The sequence below is a fragment of the Capra hircus genome, chromosome 3, assembly GCF_001704415.2.
Source record: "Capra hircus breed San Clemente chromosome 3, ASM170441v1, whole genome shotgun sequence".
In the NCBI taxonomy this organism is placed as follows: Eukaryota; Metazoa; Chordata; class Mammalia; order Artiodactyla; family Bovidae; genus Capra; species Capra hircus.
In genome coordinates, this window is record NC_030810.1 from 111,663,805 (window position 1) to 111,683,918 (window position 20,114).

Here is a 20,114-nt window from a genome sequence, read left to right on the forward strand (position 1 = left end):
TAATTGCATGCCTGCTAAACCCTCTTTCTATAGGCTATGTTGATACTGTTAATATTTATATTGTTACATCGTTTTTACTTGAAACCCATTCTCAACAGCTAATATTTTACAACAATTTTACATTGTGATCGTAATACTTTTTTTTTTTTTAACTTTTTGACTGCGCAAGCTGGATCTTACTTCCAGATCAGCAATTAAACCCACGCCCCCTGGGAAGTCCCTATTTTTTTCTTAGTATATCCAGGTTGCCCGTGGGAAAACTTCCTGAACTTTATCTCACTGCAAGTAAGAAGTCCATAGTGAAGTGAAGTCCTTCACTCGTGTCCGACTCTTTGCGACCCCATGGATTGTGGCCTACCAGGCTTCTCCGTCCTTATGATTTTCCAGGCAAGAGTACTGGAGTGGATTGCCATTTCCTTCTCCAGGGGATGTTCCCCACCCAGGGCTCAAGACCCGTCTCCAGCATTGTAGGCAGATGCTTTTACCGTCTGAGCCCCCAGGGAGGTCCATTACGTGAACATGAAGTCGCTCAGTCGTGTCCAACTCTTTTCGAGTCCCCATGGATTGTAGCCTACCAGGCTCCTCTGTCCATGGGATTTTCCAGGCAATAGTACTGGAGTGAATTGCCATTTCCTTCTCCAAGGGACCTTCCCAACCCAGGGATCGAACCCGGGTCTCCCGCATCGTAGACAGACGCTTTACCATCTGAGCCACCAGGGAAGTCCATACTTGTATCCAAAACAGTGTTATTTTTTGACCTTTTGCTCTGTCATCTTTGTCCCATTCCTTTGGGCCAAAAGTTCTCTTCACGTTTCAGCCAACTTAAAGCAGTGTTTATCAAGCACCTATTGGGTGCTGTGAGGGAATACAAATAAATATAAACCATAATCTGTGACTTCCAATGACTTACAGTTTACTTCCAATACAATACAGGAAACAGGACAATATGTATCCAAAAAAGAAGCTTCCTAAAGTTTCTAAAGAGAAACACTTGCAAAGCTCTGGTCTTTAGCCTCAAGGGAATTTAAAATCTTGGAGAGACATACACATCAAGTTAAATATGACAGTATAGAGAAGAGAGAAGAGCTTAGAGAAGGGACCAGGAACTCGGGACTGTGATTGTCAGAGAAAATCTGAAGATGGGCGAACTTAAGCAGGGATTTTATCTATTTACAAGTACACACTGTTTTGTTGTTGTTTAACCCCTGAGTTGTGTCCAGCTCTTTTGTGACCCCATGGACTATATATAGCCCATCAGGCTCCTCTGTCCATGGGATTTCCCAAGCAAGAATACTGGAGTGGGCTACCATTTCCTTTTCCAGGGGATTGTCCTGACGGAGGGATGGAAGCCGTGTCTCCTCTATTTGCAGGCAGATTCTTTACCACAGAGCCACCAGGGAAGCCCTCACAGTGCTTTATTTATTTATTTTTGGCTGTGCTGGGTCCTTGTTGCTGCACACAGGCTTTCTCTAGTTGCAAAGAAAAGGGGCTACTCTCTAGCTGCAGCCCGTGGGCTTCTCATTGCAGCAGCCTCTCCCGTCTTGGAGCACAGGCTCTAGGCACACAAGCTTCAGTTGTTGCAGCATGAGGGCTCTAGAGCCTGGGTTCAGTATTGTAGCTCAACCAGTTAGTTGCCCTGCGGCATGTGGAATCCTCCGTCACCAGGGATTGAACCTGTGTCCCCTGCATTGGCAAGCAGATTCGTAGCCACTGCGCAGAGGAGTCCCTCAAGCAGGGATTTAAAGGAACTCTGAGACTGATCAGTCTTAAAGGTCATTTAGGTCACTTTCTCACCCTTCTCAGGAAAGAATTCAGTGACAAAGTGATAGGTAGTGGATCTATTTAGGGAGAAACATACTCCACAGTATATAGGCCATCTCAGAAGAGGCCCTGAAATAAAATGTGGTTAGTTTTTATGGGCTGGGTAATTTCATAGGCTAATGACTGGGAGGAGTATTTCAATTATTTCAGGGAAGGGGCAGGGATTTCCAGAAATTAGGCCTCTATCCTCTTTTTTGGCCTTTGATGGTTAGCCTCAGAACCCTCATGGTGGGTGTGTCATTTAAATGCTAATATATTACAAAGGCTTCCCTGGTGGCTCAGACAGTCGAGTCTGCCTGCAATGCGGGAAACCAGGGTTCAATCCCTGGGTTGGTAAGATTCCCCTGGAGAAGGAAATGGCAACCCACTCCAGTATTCTTGCCTGGAAAACCCCATGGATGGAGGAGCCTGGCAGGCTACAGTCCACAGCGTTGCAAAGAGCTGGACACAACTGAGCGACTTCATTTCATATTACAAAGAGTGTATAATGGGGCTCAAGGGCTTCCCAGGTGGTGCTCAGTCAGTTCAGTTGCTCAGGCATGGCTGACTCTTTTCAACCCCATGGACTGCAGCATGCCAGGCCTCCATGTCCATCACCAACTCCTAGAGCTTGCTCAAACTCATGTCCGTCGAGTCGGTGATGCCACCCTGTTGTAGCCGCATGTTCTGGGAAACAGACTCACTCAGAAGGACAATACAGATAGTGGAGTGCAGTTTATTACACCGGCGGGCCCAAGGAAGAGTCTGCTCATAGTCAAGGACCCCAACCAGGTTTTGTGAAAACCTTCTATACCCTAAGCGTATGTGCCCAAACCCACCTCCCAAAATTCCCTGAAACTAGTCTGAACAAAGGAAAAAAAAAGATATAATCAAAGTTAACTGTGATTCATATGCCTTAAGCCTAGGTAGTTAACTGTGGACAATTATCAATAGGCTTGTGGTCACACCCCAATAAGCATAATAGAATGTATGATTCTATTCGGTTACACAGATAATTAGGGTATTCTTTTAGGCAATGGAGAGCCATGGGGCTCTTCCTTTGGGGGCCTGGTTTTCCAGTTGGTATGTCATTTCCATCGATATTGGGCATATAGCTCAAAGTCCACAGTCCGGCCCAACCTGGAGTCCTGCTTTCAAGATAGAGCCTGTTCTGTTTCCTCCTTCAATCTTATCCTCTGTCATCCCCTTCTGCCTTCAATTTTTCCCAGGTGGTGCTAGCAGTAAAGAATCCACCTGCCAATGAGGAGACACAAGAGATGCAAATTCCATCCCTGGGTCGGGAAGATCCCCTGGAGTAGAAAATGGCGCCCCACTCCAGAATTCTTGCCTGGGAAATTCCATGACCAGAGGAGCCTGGGGAACTACAGTCCATGAGGCCACAAAGAGTCGGAGATGACTGAATGACTGAGCACTGTCTATCTGTCTGTAATGGGGCTCAAGGTCCACTGGAAGTTGAATTTTCCATCTTGGACCTTGTGGGTCCTAATCAGTTTTTGTCAGGGCCGATGTCTATATCATTCTTTTAAAGGTTGTTCCCTGCCCTCTTCCCTCCTGTTTCATTTCAGGTAGTCTTCATATTGTTACCCCAAAACTGGGTTCTCCTCTTGGTATCACACCAATAGATGGCAAAGCCAATGATCAGGAGAAGGAAGAATTTATTATCACTAGCAGTAAGTAAGGAGAGCATCGGGGATTTTTCCCAAAGTAGCAAAGCAAAATTGGGGAACTTTTAAGCTAAAAGTACACATATATTCAGGAAGGGGCTTGAGGAGAGAACTTAGCATAAAATTGGGGCAAAGGTTGACAGACTCCAAACTTTAGCCGATTGGAGTCAAAAGGGTCAGCAGCATCATTCCGCCCTCCACCTGTGTGGAGGTGTTAGTTCCACACAGGACCTAGTATTCTGTATATCCCTTGAGGAGGAACTAGGACTCTGCTCTTTCATTGTACTATTATTTGCCTTTTCTCTGTTAGTGCATTCCTTTGTTCCTTAAGATGATTAATTACTGAGACCTGTTCAAGGGTAAGCATAGCTCCAGGCTTAGATCACAGAATGTCTTAGGCCAAAATGACTTCTCTGATAACAAGAAAGCCATTAATTGTTCTCTTTCTCCAGAGATTCCCCTAACTAATCTGCTTACAAAATGGCACAGATCCATATGCCCAATTAATCTCACTCCTCTGGATAACCCCTTGTTTATTATTTTACCAAGAACTGAACCAGGCGCTAGAGAAACTGTTTTTCTAAGGGATAGACAGATCTCAGTTAAAACCCAGTTCCCCAATCTAACTATCTGTCCTTGGCCACCTCACATTTCTCTGAAATTTTCTCCATTTAGAAGGCAGTTATGATGATGGCAATCTTGTCCTTTTTCTATTCTAACTACCTAACAATATGATTTACCTTAGGACAGGGAAGCTGGCATGCTGCAGGCCATGGGGTTGCAAAGAATCAGACCCAGCTGAGCAACTGAAAAGCAACAATGGCAAAATAAGAATTAAATAATATAATAGATGTACTGTGCTTACTTAGCACAGAGCCTGGTACATTTTAAGAACTGCAATGGTAGTTATTTTTCATCACTCTTATTTTCAGTCTAAGAATGCATTTGCAACCCCATACTTATGTCAGTTAATCTACAACAAAGGAGGCAAGAATACATGATGGAGAAAAGACAATCTCTTCAATAAATAGTATAGAAAAAACTGGACAGCTACACATAAAATTAGAACATTTCCTCACACCATATTCAAAAATAAACTAAAAATGGATTAAAGACCTAAACATTAGACCTAGAAGAGAACATAGGCAGAACACTTTTTGATGTAAATCATAGCAATATATTTTAGATCAGTCTCCTAAGGCAAAAGAAATAAAAACAAAAATAAACAAATGGGACCTAACTAAACTTAAAAGCCTTTGCACAGCAAAGTAAAAGATAATCTACTGAATGAGAGAAAATACTTGCTAATGATATGATCAATAAGGGGTTAATATCCAAAATATATAAACACCTCATATAACTTAATATCAATAAACAACCCATTTTTATTTTTTTTTTGTCTGCACTGGGAACCATGTAGGCTTAGTTGCCTCTAGCACATTGGGTCTTAGCTGCTCCACCAGGGACTGAACCCATGTCCCCTGCTTTGGAAGGCTGATTCTTAACCACTGGACCACGAAAAAAGTCCCTATTTTATTTATTTTTTAATTGGAGGGTAATTGCTTTAAAATGTTGTATTGGTTTCTGCCATACAACAATGTGAATCAGTCATAGGTATATATACATCCCCTCCCTCTTGAACCTCCCTCCCTAATCCACAATCCCACCCCTCTAGGTTGTCACAGAGCACCAGGTTGAGCTCCCTACAACTGGGTTTTAAAACAGCCCAGATAGACAACCTTCCAAAGAAGACATACACATGGCTAATAAGCACATGAGAAGATACTCAACGTCACTAAGTATTCAGTTCAGTTCAGTGGCTCAGTCCTGTCTGACTCTTTGCGACCCCATGAATCACAGCACACCAGGCCTCCCTGTCCATCACCATCTCCCGCAGTTCACTCAAACGAACGTCCATCGAGTCAGTGATGCCATCCAGCCATCTCATCCTCCGTTGTCCCTTTCTCCTCCTGCCCCCAATCCCTCCCAGCATCAGGGTCTTTTCCAATGAGTCAACTCTTCGCATAAGGTGGCCAAAGTACTGGAGTTTCAGCTTCAGCATCAGTCCTTCCAATGAACATCCAGGACTGATCTCCTTTAGGATGGACTGGTTGGATCTCCTTGCAGTCCAAGGGACTCTCAAGAGTCTTCTCCAACACCACACTTCAAAAGCATCAATTCTTCAGCACTCAGCCTTCTTCACAGTCCACTCTCACATCCATACATGACCACTGGAAAAACCATAGCCTTGACTAGACGGACCTTTGTTGGCAGAGTAATGTCTCTGCTTTTTAATATGCCATCTAGATTGGTCATAACTTTCCTTCCAAGGAGTAAGCGTCTTTTAATTTCATGGCTGCAATCACCATCTGCAATGATTTTGGAGCTCAAGAAAATAAAGTCTATCACTGTTTCCACTGTTTCCCCATCTATTTCTCATGAAGTGATGGGACCAGATGCCATGATCTTAGTATTCTGAATGTTGAGCTTTAAGCCAACTTTTTCACTCTCCTCTTTCACTTTCATCAAGAGGCTTTTTAGTTCTAATACTTCACTAAGTATTAGAGAGATGCAAATCAAAATCACAATGAGATCACCTCACACCTGTCATAATTATAATGTCTATATTATAATGTCTATAATGTCTATAAACAATCAATGTTGGCAAGGAAGTGCAGGGAAGGGAACCCTTGTATGCTGTTGGTGGTAATGTAAATTGGTGCAGCCAGTATGGAAGTTCCTCAAAAAACCAAAAGTAGAACTACCATATGATCCAACAGTTCTACTCCTGAGTGTTTAGCAAAAATATAAAAAATTAAATACTAATTTGAAAAGATACCTGCATCCCAATGTTCACAGTAGCATTATTTACAACAGCCAACATATGGAAGTAGTCTAAGCATCCACCAACAGGTGAGTGGATAAAGCAGATGTGACTGATACACACACACGCACACACACACGGGAAAAAGAATGAAATTAAATTTAAATTAAACCATGAAAAAGAATGAAATTCTGCCATTTGCAAGGTCTTGGTGGACACAGACATTAAGCTTAATGAAATAACTTAGAAAGACAAATACTGTATGTTATCATTCTATTGTTGTTCAGTTGTCCAGTCGTGTCCGACTCTTTGCAACCCATGGACTGCAGCATAACAGGCTTCCCTGTCCTTCACCATCTCCTGGAGCTTGCTCAAACTCATGTCCATTGAGTTGGTGATAACATTCAACCATCTCATGCTCTGTTGTCCCCTTCTCCTGCCTTCAATCTTTCCCAGCATCAGGGTCTTTTCCAGTGAGTTAGCTCTTCACACGAAGTGGCCAAAGTATCGGAGCTTCAGCCTCAGCATTAGTCCCTCCAAGGAATATTCAGGATTGACTTCCTTTAGAGTTAACAGTTTGATCTCATTATATATGGAATCTGAAAAAACAAATGCATGTAACAAAACATAAGGGCTTCCCTGGTGACAGCTGACGAAGAACCCAACTGTAATGCAGGAGACCCTGGTTCAGTTAATGGGTTGGGAAGATTCCCCTGGAGAAGGGATAGGCTACCCACTCCAGTATTCTTGGGCTTCCCTGGTGGCTCAGATGGTAAAGAATCTGCCTGCAATGTGGGAGACCTGGGTTCCTTCCCTGGATTGGGCAGATCCTCTGGAAGGGGGCATGGCAACCCACTCCAGTATTCTTACTAGAGAATCCCCATGGACAGAGGAGCCTGGCAGGCTGCAGTCCATGAGGTCACAAAGAGTTAGACACAACTGAGTGACTAAGCACATGTAACAAAAGAGACTCACAGATATAGAAAACAAACTAGTAGATACTAGTGGGGAGAGGGAAGAAGGTCACGATAAGGGGTATGGGATTAAGATATGCAAACTATTAAGAGATGCAAAGGATTATGTGCAAAATAGATAAGCAATAAAGATATATTGTGCAGCACAGGGAAATATATCCATTTTCTTATAATAACCTTAAATGGAGTATAATCTATAAAAATATTGAACACTATGCTGTACATCTAAAACTAATACAGTATTGTATATCAACTATACTTCAATTTTAAAAATGCATTTGCAAGTATAATATTTATTAATATTACAGACACCGAAGAATTGATGCTTTTGAACTATGGTATTGGAGAAGACTCTTGAGAGTCCCTTGGACTGCAAGGAGATCCAACCAGTCCATCCTAAAGGAGATCAGTCCTGGGTGTTCTTTGGAAGGAATGATGCTAAAGCTGAAACTCCAGTACTTTGGCCACCTCATGCGAAGAGTTGACACATTGGAAAAGACTGTGATGCTGGGAGGGATTGGGGGCAGGAGGAAAAGGGGACGACAGAGGATGAGATGGCTGGGTGGCATCACCCTCAATGGACGTGAGTTTGAGTGAACTCCGGGAGTTGGTGATGGACAGGGAGGCCTGGCATGCTGCAATTCATGGGGTCGAAAAGAGTCGGACACAACTGAGCGACTGAACTGAACTGACTGATTAACAAGTAATATTAATGTTATTATAAATACTAAGTAATTTATAGTCAATTTACAGCAAACTAAAACCCATACACCTCTTATTTTTTAATAATATTTATTTTTATTTATTTATTTGACTGCACCGGGTCTTAGTTGCAGCATGTGGGATCGAGTTCCCTGACCAGGGATCAAACCCAGGCCTCCTGCATTGGAAGCAAGGAGCCTTAGCCACTGGACCACCAGGGAAGTCCCAGCCTTTTATTTTTGCTTGAACTACTATTAAACGAGATCTCTCACATACTGTCTTTTTACAGTTGTGGGGTTTTGGCCACCCTGTGCAGCGTGCAGGGATGTTAGTTCCCCAGCCAGGGATCAAACCTGTGCCCAGTGCATTGGGAGCTCGGAGTCTAAAGCACTGGACCACCAGAGAAGTCCCTATACAATTTTTTTTAATATTTAAATTCATTTATTTGATTACATCAGATCTTGCTTGCGGCATGGGGGATCTAGTTCCCTAACGTGGGATGAATCTAGTTCCCTGACCTGGGCGCCCTGCATCGGGAACCTGAAGTCCTGCCACTGGAGCACCAGGGAAGTCCCCCTGTACAATTTTAACCAAAGTACATTTGCATTTATCCCTACTCAATTTTATATTTTTTTGTTTTGAAAATGAACTAATATACAGAAAAGTATACATGTAATAATGTTAATGATTAAAGTAAATACAGATAATGTACATTCCAGTTATTTCTATATAAAACAATTATGTGTATATTTACAAATCATAAAGGGGCTCTCCTGGTTTCTCAGTGGTAAAGAATTCACCTGAAAGGCAGGAGACTGCCTGCGATGCAGGAGATATGGGTTCTATCCCTGGGACAGGAAGAGGCCCTGGAGAAGAATATGGCAACCCACTCCAGTATTTATGCTTAGGAAATCCCATGAACAGAGGAAGCTGGAAGGCTACAGTCCACGGGGTCAAAAGAAGTTGGACACCACAGCAACTACACCACCACAAAGCATACAAGTAAATTTGGAGCGTCCAAATAATTGTTTTAATTATGTATTTATTTCTGGCTGTGGTGAGGCTTTGCTGCTGCTCACGGGATTTCTCTAGTTGTGGCAAGCGTGGGGGTACTCTCCAGTCTCAGTGCGCAGCCTTCTCACCGCGCTGGGTTCTCGTGCTGGAGCTCGGGCTCTAGTAGGGGTGGCACACGGACTGAGAAGTTGTGTCTCTTGGGTCCTACACTTGGGCTCAGTAGTAGTGGTGCGTGGGCTTAAGTTGCTCTCCAGCACGTGGCATCTTCCCAGACAGGGATGGAAACCATGTCCCCTGAATTGGTAGGCGACTTCTCATCCACTGAGCACCAGTTCAGTTCAGTTCAGTCACTCCGTCGTGTCCGACTCTTTGCGACCCCATGAACCGCAGTACACCAGGCCTCCATGTCCATTACCAACTCCCAGAGTCCACCCAAACCCATGTCCATTGAGTCGGTGATGCCATCCACCCATCTCATCCTCTGTCGTCCCCTTCTCCTCCTGCCCTCAATCTTTCCCAGCATCAGGGTCTTTTCAAATGAGTCAGCTCTTCGCAGCAGGTGGCCAAAGTATTGGCGTTTCAGCTTCAGCATCAGTCCTTCCAAAGAACACCCAGGACTGATCTCCTTTAGGATGGACTGGTTGGATCTCCTTGCAGTCCAAGGGACTTTCAAGAGTCTTCTCCAACACCACAGTTCAAAAGCATCAATGCTTCAGCACTCTGCCTTCTTCACAGTCCAACTCTCACATCCATACATGATCACAGGAAAAACCATAGCCTTGACAAGACAGACCTTTGTTGGCAAAGTAATGTCTCTGCTTTTCAATATGCTATCTAGGTTGGTCATAACGTTCCTTCCAATGAGGAAGCGTCTTTTAATTTCATGGCTGCAGTCAACATCTGCAGTGATTTTGGAGCCCAAAAAAATAAAGTCAGCCACTGTTTCCACAGTTTCCCCATCTACTTGCCATGAAGTGATGGGACCGGATGCCATGATCTTAGTTTTCCGAATGTTGAGTTTTAAGCCAACTTTTTCGCTCTCTTCTTTCACTTTCATCAAGAGCCTCTTTAGTTCTTCTTCACTTTCTGCCATAAGGGTGGTGTCATCTGTATATCTGAGATTATTGACATTTCTCCTGGCAATCTTGATTCCTGCTTGTGCTTCTTCCAGCCCAGCGTTTCTCATGATGTACTCTGCATAGAAGTTAAATAAGCAGGGTGACAATATACAGCCTTGACATACTCCTTTCCCAATTTGGAAGCAGTCTGTTGTTCCATGTCCAGTTCTAACTAATGCTTCCTGACCTGCATACAGGTTTCTCAAATGGCAGGTCAGGTGGTCTGGTAGTCCCATCTCTTGAAGAATTTTCCAGTTTATTGTGATCCACATAGTCAAAGGCTTTGGCATAGTCAATAAAGCAGACATAGATGTTTTTCTGGAACTCTCTTGCTTTTTCCATGATCCAGCGGATGTTGGCAATTTGATCTCTGGTTCCTCTGCCTTTTCTAAAACCAGCGTGAACATCTGGAAGTTCACAGTTCACATATTGCTGAAGCCTGGTTTGGAGAATTTTGAGCATTACTTTACTAGCGTGTGAGATGAGTGCAATTGTGCAGTAATTTGAACATTCTTTCGCGTTGCCTGTTTTTGGGATTGGAATGAAAACTGACCTCTTCCAGTCCTGTGGTCACTGCTGAGTTTTCCAAATTTGCTGACATATTTCACAGCATCATCTTTCAGGATTTGAAATAGCTCAACTGGAATTCCATCATCTCCACTAGCTTTGTTCGTAGTGATGCTTCCTAAGGCCCACTTGACTTCACATTCCAGGATGTCTGGCTCTAGGTGAGTGTGACTGATCACACCATCGTGATTATCTGGGTCGTGAGGATCTTTTTTGTACCGTTCTTCTGTGTATTCTTGCCACCTCTTCTTAATATCTTCTGCTTCTGTTAGGTCCATACCATTTCTGTCCTTTATTGAGCCTATCTTTGCAATAAATGTTTCCTTGGTATCTCTAATTTTCTTGAAGAGATCTCTAGTCTTTCCTATTCTATTGTTTTCCTCTATATCTTTGCACTGATCGCTGAGGGAGGATTTTTATCTTTCCTTGCTATTTGGAACTCTGCATTCAAATGGGTATCTTTCCCTTTCTCCTTTGCTTTTCACTTCTCTTCTTCTCTCAGCTATTTGTAAGGCCTCCTCAGACAGCCATTTTGCTTTTTTGCATTTCTTTTTCTTGGGGATGGTCTTGATTCCTGTCTCCTGTACAATGTCATGAACCTCTGTCCATAGTTCATCTGGCACTCTGTGTATCAGATCTAGTCCCTTAAATCTATTTCTCACTTCCACTGTATAGTCATAGAGGATTTGATTTAGGTCATACCTGAATGGTCTAGTGATTTTCCCCACTTTCTTCAATTTAAGTCTGAATTTGACCATAAGGAGTTCATGATCTGAGCCACAGTCAGCTCCCAACCTTGTTTTTGCTGACTATATAGAGCTTCTCCATCTTTGGATGCAAAGAATATAATTAATCTGATTTTGGTGTTGACCATCTGGTGATGTCCATGTGTAGAGTCTTCTCTTGTGCTGTTGGAAGAGGGTGTTTGCTATGACCAGTGCATTCTCTTGTCAAAACTCTATTAGCCTTTGCCCTGTTTAATTCCGCATTCCAAGGCCAAATTTGCCTGTTACTCCAGGTGTTTCTTGACTTCCCACTTTTGCATTCCAGTCCTCTATAATGAAAAGGACATCATTTTTGGGTGTTAGTTCTACAAGGTCTTGTAGGTCTTCATAGAACCATTCAACTTCAGCTTCTTCAGTGTTACCACCAGAGAAGTCCCAAATAATTTGATATTCACCAGGTTCTTTTTCCATTAAATTGATGAAATAAATAATAAATTTTAAAGTTTTGTTATCATTAACATTTATTTTCTGTAGTCTTTGAAGAAAAATAGATTTTGTAAACTTCAGATTGGTGAGGTTGTTTGCAAAGTGGAAAATTCCAGAAGAAAATATTAAATATAAATCTTGATTCTGTCATCCAGTTTATTAGCAGTTGAACCTGAATCTGCATTATATGCCAGTTTCATAAGCATGCTGTCTCTGACCCAGTTCAAAAAGGTTTTTTAAAAATATGGCCAAAGACAGAGGTGAAAACAGAATCCTTACGTGACCTCTTTCCAAGCTGGCAGAGTACACTGAGAGCACTCTGCTGCTGCTAAGTCACTTCAGCTGGTGATAGCGCTCTAACTATTGATATTTCCAGAGGTTCCTGTTGAAAAACGCTGTGCTTCTGTCACATACTGATTGCATAGATACCTTACATTCTACAGCTGATCTTGTTAGTCATTTTGCTTTAATCTCTAGGAAGAGCAAGCCCAAATTTGCAATCCAAATTTAAATATTGACATCCATTCCTCATTGACTTCATCTGACTATGTTATTCAGTTTTCTCTTTGCCCCGAGATTTCCTTCCCCTTCTATCCTTTTTAGAAAGTAGGGTTTTCTATACATACAAACATGCTGTAGTGGTGCTGTGATGTGCTAGTCAGACTCCTCTTCAGAAAGGAAGGATGATTTCCCCAGCTGTTGGCCTCTTTGGGAACTACTTCCACCTGAGAGAGTCACACAAAGGTGTGCCCCCTTCCCAGGGTGGTGGTGGTGGTGTAGTCTTGTCCAGCTCTTTCAACCCCAGGGACTGTAGCCCGCCAGGCTCCTCCGTCCATGGGATTTCCCAGGCAAGAATACTGGAGTGGGTTGCCATTTCTTTTTCCAGGGCATCTTCCCAACCCAGGGATGGAACCCAGGTCTCCTGCATAGCAAGTGGATTCTTTACCAACTGAGCCACCAAGGAAGCCTCTTCCCAGGGCAACCTATATCTACTCAAATTCCTGTATATTGTCCCTGGGTCACCTTGAAAGACGTTTCAACAGAGTAGTGGAATAGGCAATAAAACCTGTATGAAGTAGGCTGAGGAGAGAATGTAAACTGAGAAAATATAGGCTATGACCACAGACAGTTCAAGAGAGATGTTGCTGAGAAGGGCAGCGGAAAAGAGAAGCGGCAGCTGGAAGGGTGCTGGATGAAGGCAGAGTAGGTATTTTGTTTACATGGAAAGGATTGTTTGCTAATGGCAATGGTCCAGTAGAAAGAAATGCTGTATGAAAGGGGGGTAGTTGCAGTACTATGTTCTTGAGGAGAGAGGAGATGGAATCCACAAGCTGAGGCTCAAAAGAGAGCAGATATAACCACTATGACTAGCAGGAAGTGTATGGTACCACTGGAACATTTGTGGCGGGGAGATGATAAAACTTCAGTCTAACTTTTGTTCTCTGGACTATGAAGAAAAATCATTAGCCAAAAGTACAGAGGAAAAAGGAAAGTTTAGGAGATTGAAGAGTGGGGAGAAGTAGAGACAGAAACTGTATGTACTAGGGAAGTGTATTCGGACTGAGCAATAACATGTGCCTTCAAGATATTTTAGACATAAATCTGAAGTGAAATCAGTCAAGCTGGTGTGACTTTTACTCCAGCTCTTTGACTATAGAAAAACAGTAAGTGGTTAGTTGGATGTGACCACAGTTGGGATTTTCCTAAACAAATGGATGGAGAAAGCGTTAAGGATGTTAAAGTGGTATTTAAGGGAGTGGCAGTTTACTTAATTCTGTGTTTTCCCAGAGAGGTTTTTTTTTTTTTGGCTTTTGTTTGTTTTTGCTAGTATAAGCAAATATAAACATATATGTATATTATTTTACTTTTATTATTTTGCTTTTTTTTCTTTTTTACACAAAAGATAGCATACATTTTTTTTTTCCACCTGAAAATATGTCTTGGAGAGTGCACTTCTCAAATGAATTGTTTCCTCATTCTTTATTTACAGTTGTATAATATTCTGTTTGTAAGCTTCCCTGGTGGCTCAGACAGTGAAGAATCTGCTGCAATGCAGGAGACCCGGCTTTGATCCTTGGGTTGGGAAGATCCCCTGGAGAAGGAAATAGCAACCCACTCCAGTGTTCTTGCCTGGAGAATCCCATGGAAAGAGTTTGGCAGGCTCCAGTCCATGGGGTTGCAAAGAACCAGACACGACTGAGCAACTAACACTTTACACTTCTAAGGGCTCTTCATACAGTCCAGGAATTAGCCCTTTGCGTATGCTATGACTTCAGTTTTCCCTTTACTCTGTCTTTTGGCTTGTGTGATGTTTGTTTGTTTGGGGGGCTTTTTTCCTTTTGTTTTGCACTTTGTTTTTCTTTTTTGGCTGTGACACACAGCAGACAGGATCTGTTATGAGGCCAGGGATAGAAACTGCACCCCCTGCAGTCGACTAATGGGGAAGTCCCTATTTGTTTTTGCCACCCATAAGCTTGCTTGTTTTGTATTGTTTTTTATTTTATCAGTCTTTTCTTTCATGGGTTCTACACTTTGACTCAGAGTTAGAGATCTTCCTCACTTTTATTTATGCAATTTGCTTTCTTATAATGAAAACCTTTACTATGTATTCTCTCAGCAACTCTCACATACACAGTACAATATTATTAACTAAGAGTCACCACGCTGTATACTATGTTCTCATCACTTTCTTATATTTTTTTTTTTGGAATAGAGTTGTTTTACAATGTTGCAGATGGTGACTGCAGCCATGAAATTAAAAGACGCTTCCTCCTTGGAAGAAAAGTTATGACCAACCTAGACAGCATATTGAAAAGCAGAGACATTACTTTGCCAACAAAGGTCCGTCTAGTCAAGGCTATGGTTTTACCAGTGGTCATGTATGGATGTGAGAGTTGGACTGTGAAGAAGGCTGAGTGCTGAAGAATTGATGCTTTTGAAATGTGGTGTTGGAGAAGACTCTTGAGGGTCCCTTGGACTGCAAGGAGATCCACCCAGTCCATTCTGAAGATCAGCCCTGGGATTTCTTTGGAAGGAATGATGCTAAAGCTGAAACTCCAGTACTTTGGCCACCTCATGCAAAGAGTTGACTCATTGGAAAAGACTGTGATGCTGGGAGGGACTGGGGGCAGGAGAAGAAGGGGACGACCGAGGATTAGATGGCTGGATGGCATCACTGACTCGATGGACGTGAGTTTGAGTGAACTCCGGGAGTTGGTGATGGACAGGGAGGCCTGGCGTGCTGCGATTCATGGGGTCGCAAGAGTCGGACACGACTGAGCAACTGAACTGAACAATGTTGTGTTAGTTTCTGCTGTGCAGCAAAGTGAATCAGCTATCTATATACCTGTATCCTCTCTTTTTTAGGTTTCCTTCCCGTTTAGGTCACCAGAGAGCACTGCATGGTGTTCCCTGTGCTCTAAGTAGGTTCTCATTAGTTATCTATTTTATACATAGCAGTCTATATGTGTCAGTCCCGATCTCCCAGTTTGTCCCACCTCCCTCTCTCCCTTTGCTATCCATACATTTTTTCTCTACACCTGTGTCTCTATTTTCTGCTTTGCAGATAAATTCACCTGTACCATTTTTCTAGATTCCACATATAAGTGATATTCTATGATTTTTTTCTTTCTGCCTTACTTCACTCTGTATGACAGTCTGTAGGTCCATCCACATCTCGATAAATGGCACAATTTCATTCCCTTTTATGGCTGAGTAATATTCCATTGTATCTATTTGCCACATCTTTATCCATTCCTTTGTTGATGGACATTAGGTTACTTCCACGTCCTGACTATTGTAAAGTGTTGCAGTGAACATTGAGGTTCCCCACTTTTAGATAATGAAATAATTCTTCTTGATAGTTTCCATTTTTACTTTCAATTTTTGATCAATTTGAAGCTTATCTTGGTATAGATTGTGCATTTTGGAACCCATGTATCTAATTGCAAACAACCACCTTATTATACATTGTAATAGCTGGTTAAACTTGCTCTCACTCATGTTCTTTTTTTTTTTCCTGGCAATTCTTAATTTCAACTAAACTGATACATTTATGGAGTTGAGTCTTCCTATCCGAGAATCTTGTTTTTTCTTTCATACAGGTCTTCTTTTAAGGTTTTCATTTTCTTCAATACGTTTTTAATTTTCTTTGCAAGTTTAGTCCCAATTATGCAGAATAATGACGATAATAATAGACACACATGGGATCAACTGGATTAGGAGGAAAATAAGGGCATGAGGAAAATAATAGTGAAACTGAGGTAAGGTCTATTAATGAGAGGACTTGACAGGTTGAGGAATATGATTAGCCCTGGAAAAACTAGGGGAATGAATGAGCTGGAAGGACTTCCCACTGGGAAATACTATCAAGTGTAGGTTCTTTAGATTCTCAGCTTTCCTGACTCCTACTCTCCTTAGAGTCTTCAGCTATTTCACTGATATTTTTCTTTTAACTTAAAAAATTTGCTTCCCTATAGCCCATTTCTTGTGTCTACCTGTTCTTAGTGTTTTCTTCTTTGGTTAATATGACTTCCAGGAGACATGGCCTATTATTACCAGTAACTGAACATTAACTGAAACGAAGCTGGTATAGTTGTAATAACAGCAGATAAAATAGACTTTAAGGTAGAAAGCATCATCAGAGATAAAAAGGATGTAATAAGAAAAGGATCCATTCTGGAGGAAGCACAGCAATTCTAAATCTGGAACGTCTAATAACATCATCTCCAAATATATACATAAAAATGCCAGAAAAAAGAGAGAAAAGACAAATCCAAATCACGATGAAAGATTTAAATATATCTCTGTAAGCAGCTAATAGAATAAGCAGGCAAAAAAAAGAAAAATCAGCAGAAGCTATAGATCTGAACAAAATAACTAATAAACTGGGACTGAAATATTAATATATAGAACACTGCACCTCAAAACTGTAAAATAGATCTTTTCAAGTGTTCATGGAACATATGCAAAAATGAACCACACACTTGGCTATAAAGCAAGTTTCAACATGGTTTAAATGATTCAAATCTCAGTACATGTTTTCTGAGCAGAAGCAGTGATTAAATGAGTATGTGAAAAGTCATCAAGCTGCACATTTATTTTATCTGACTCTTGCATTAAATATATTAAAAAAAAAAAAACTTTTCCACTGGCAGTCATAAATTCCCTTCCATCAAGTTTCAGTTATATCTATGCTATTTTATTTACTTTCTTGTGTTTACTGACACATACATCTCTAAATCTACACATTTTGAATGGCAGGTACTTTTCATATGTTTACATATGCTATTCCAGTAAACTTTCAGAACCACCCAAACAGATGAGTCTTTTAACCCCCCTTTTATAGATGAGGAAAGTGAGAACTGGAAAGTAACGTACAGTGACCACTAAGTAGTGCTGAGTCAGAACTGGAACTTAGAACTCTGATTCATAGCCTTGGTTCTTTACATAACATGCTGTAATACCATTCGTGAGTATTATTCCCAACTTTCTCCCCTTGCATTTCCCTCCCTGGATTATTAAACACCTCAGTAAAAAATTCAGCATCTATTGAGTACCTCCTTTAGGCAGTTCTGGTCTCATTGTTGGCCATACAGAAATGGAATAAACAGTCCCTCCCCTTAAAAAGCTCATAGTTTCCATCTCTGCTCCAGGAAGATCCCACATGCCTCAGGGCAACTAAGCCTGTGCTCCACAACTACTGAACTTGTGAGCCCTAGAGACCAGGCTCTGCAGCAAGAGAAGCCCTTGAACCGCAACAAGAAAGCAGCCTCTGCTCACCCCAACTAGAAAAAGCCTGCACGCAGCAACAAAGACCCAGCATAGCCCAAAAAAAAAAAAAAAAAAAGAGCTAGGTCCAAGGGGAAGAACCACATAGATTATAATACAGTGTGATAACTGCTACATAGAAGCGTGTACCTTCACCATTCTTCTGATCCCTCTGACCTTCATGAATCAGTTACATAATTTTATCGGGTTATTTTTCTTCCTTTTCCTTCAGTTTAAAAGCCCTCTGGATGAAGACAGCAAGCATCCTGCCAAATACATTCTTCTAATTTTTGTGAAATTCAGAGTGGCACAGAAGAGGCTGGAAGCTTCCCAAACAGGGTAAATGGTGAGTAAAGGCCAGGGTCAGAAGGGAGGAGGATCTACTTAGGCCACTAAAGAAACTAGCCTGATGGGAGCTGGCACTGAAAGATGTGTTTGAAAAGTCAGGGTGCTGCCAGATCCAGACTAAAGACTGCTCGGAATGCCAGGTCAAGACACATGCTTGAGCCACTAGGCAACAAGGACTTATTGTAAATGATCAACTCCGACTGATAAGATTAAAATGTTATTTTAAGGTTGTTCAGGCAGCAACATTTCAGAAAGACTGAAATTAGGAGATTCTGAAAGTTGGGAGGATAGTAAAGCTTAGCAAACACCTACTGAGAACTTGAGTCCCACGCAGTGGAGATAAGGAAACGAAAGCCGGTTCCTGCCTTTGAGGAATTCATAATCAATTGAGAGAGAAACAAGCAAAATGTAATGCAATAGATACGATGACACACTCAGCACAAACCGAGGGTAGATAAAGCATGATGAGAGAGAGGAGTCTGATGTAGCATGGGGAGAGAAGGCAAGGGAAGACAGCTGGCACACTCAGCTCCTCAGCCTCACCTGGTGACATGGTTAACTATGAGGAGAGGGAAAGAGAACGTTAAAGGGCAAGGTTGGCACAGCCCAACAAGGTTACGACCCACATAGTTAATGATGGGGAAAGAGGAATGTTGTTTTAGCAATGATCAAGCCAGAGGGCATGGTCAGGTAGTGAGTCAGCTCAGATTACTTCCAGGATTCTCTCTAACCCTCACCAGCTGAACTGAAGAAAGCAAGTATTGTAGGTTGGCAGGCCAGGAAGGAAGCTAGAAAACTAGTTTAGGTGGCAGAAGATAGAAAATCGTTGCCTAAAAAGAGATTAAGGATGGAACTGACTGGTCCCAAAGAAATTTTGGAGATTTCAGTGGAGATATCTTGGTTAGGATGCTTGCTTCAAGTAAGTGTATAACTGTCAAAACTCAATGAAGTGAACACTTAAGAACACTGCATTTTAGGGAATGCCAGGGCAATCCAGTGGTTGGGACTCCATGCTTCTGCTGCAGAGAGCACAGTTTAGATCCCTAGTCGGGAAGCTAAAATCCCACGTGCCATGCCAAAAAAAAAAGAGCATTTTATTCTAAGTAAATTATGCTTCACTAAAAAAGAAATTATAATTTTATAATTATAATTTTATAATCAAATTATAAAATTTGAGAAGGGATAAAAGAAGACTAGAACAGCTGAGACTCAACAAGGGAAATTTGGGACTTCCCTGGTAGTCTAGTGGTTGAGAGTCTGCCTGCCAATGCAGGGTACACGGGTTTGATCCGGGAAGATCTCAGGCTTCCCAGGTGACACTAGTGGTAAAGAACCCACCTGCCAGTGCAGGAGACGTAAGAGACGCAGAGTCTATCCCTGGGCTGCGAAGATCCGCTTGAAGAGGGCACAGCAACCCACTCCAGTATTCTTGCCTGGAGAATCCCCACGGACAGAAGAGCCTGGTGGGCTACAGCCCATGGGGTCACAAAGAGTTGGACATTACAGGCGACTTAGCACCCACGCATGCTGGGAAGATCCCACATGCCAAAAGGCAACTGAGCCCACATGATGCAACTACTGAAACTCGAGCACCCCAGAGCCGGTGCTCTGCAAGAGAAGCTACCACCAAGAAAAGCCCAAACACTGCAAAAAAGAGTAGCCCCTGCTCACCGCAACTAAAGAAAGCCCCTGGAAAGCCATGAAGACCCAGCACAGCCAAAAATAAAAAAAATTTTTTTTAAAGAGGGAAATTAAAGCCCAGGAAAAATTTCCCAACCAGTTTGAGAACCAAAGGAATTTTGGTACTTGAGCAAAGAGTAACTGACATCTATTATTTGCCAGACCCTAGACTAGACTCTTTCACATATTCCAAGTTTATCTCCAAACCCAACAATGTCCAGCTAAACTCAGTACTGTGACTAGTCCAGGGAGATTGAGATAGGTTTGTGAAAGGAGGTGGAGAGCTCAGATGAATGGAAGATTTTATACAATGTGCAGTGTAGACTGTGAGGTAAAAGATGTATAAGGGCTGGGTACAGTCCCAAAAGCAAAAGGAGGAGAGGAAAAGGTGAGAGGAAGGCAAGGAAAACAGGAAATGCCTC